The sequence below is a fragment of the Xiphias gladius genome, chromosome 8 (genome assembly GCF_016859285.1).
Source record: "Xiphias gladius isolate SHS-SW01 ecotype Sanya breed wild chromosome 8, ASM1685928v1, whole genome shotgun sequence".
NCBI classification, from domain to species: domain Eukaryota; kingdom Metazoa; phylum Chordata; class Actinopteri; order Istiophoriformes; family Xiphiidae; genus Xiphias; species Xiphias gladius.
The window spans coordinates 42,196-43,399 of NC_053407.1; positions in this window are offsets into that span (position 1 = coordinate 42,196).

Sequence of the window (1,204 nt, forward strand, 5' to 3'; positions counted from 1 at the left end):
AATTTCTGAAAGTTAAGTATTAAGTTACAACTCCTTTGTTTTAGATCACAGACTTATAAGGCCAAGTCACAATTACAGATGGTATCTTACATTACAACAATATGTAATTACAATACTAGGATGTTAGGTTAGGTTTCCTAAATGTTAAGTTACAATTCTAGACTGTCATGCTACAATTTTATACTGTCATGCTTCTAGAGTAAGAGTTGAAATTATGCAATATTAAGTTACAGTTCTACAATGTTAAGTCACAGTAGTATATTAGTAAATTACAATTCCAAAATTTTAATTTAGCATACTGTAATTTTAAGTCAAAGTCCAAGAATGTTAGATTAGAAAATTAGATTTCTAGGATGTCAAGTTTCACCTCTACTATATTAACTGATAGTTGTAGGATATAATTTACGACTGTAAAATATTAATGTACAGATCTAGATTGTCCAGTTAAATGCTAGACTGGTACATCCCCGTGCTAGAGTTGGAGTTGCAATTATAGAATAGTTATTTACTTTTCAAGAATTTTAAGTCACAGCATTATAATCTTTGATTACAATTTAAAATGTTAAGTTGCAGTACTGAAATGTAAAATCAAAGTCTTAGACTGGTGAATTAGATTACTAGGATGTCACGTTACACTTCTAGAGCACAATTCACTTCACAGTCTAGAATATTAAATAAAAATTGTGGAGTACAAACTCACAGACATAGAATGTCACAATTCTAGAATGATAAGTAACAAATATTAAGTTGCAGTTCAGAAACTGGAAATTCCAATTTCAACTGTGTAAATTTTATTTCTACATTAGAATGAGTATATTTCTAGGTACATTACTGTAACAGTTGTAGAATTTAAGTATACATTACATATATTTACAACTGTATGTTTAAAATGTGCAATTATAACTTTAATTCAAGAAAATTACAGTTCTAGAATGTTCATCTACACTCCTAAAATGTTAAGTTAGAATTCTTGAGTGTCAGGTCACACACCAAGACTGCTATATCACAGTTATATATCAATAGAGTGTTAAGATAAAGTTCTAGAATGTTAAGTACCAGTTCAAGGATTGGAACTTTCAATTCCAACAGTGAATATTTCGCTTCTAGAGTGATAAGGTATAGTTCTAGAGTGTTAAGTTACAATACTGGAACAGTTACAGGAAAGAACTTTACAGTTCAACTATTGGGAGTTAGAAACTATATC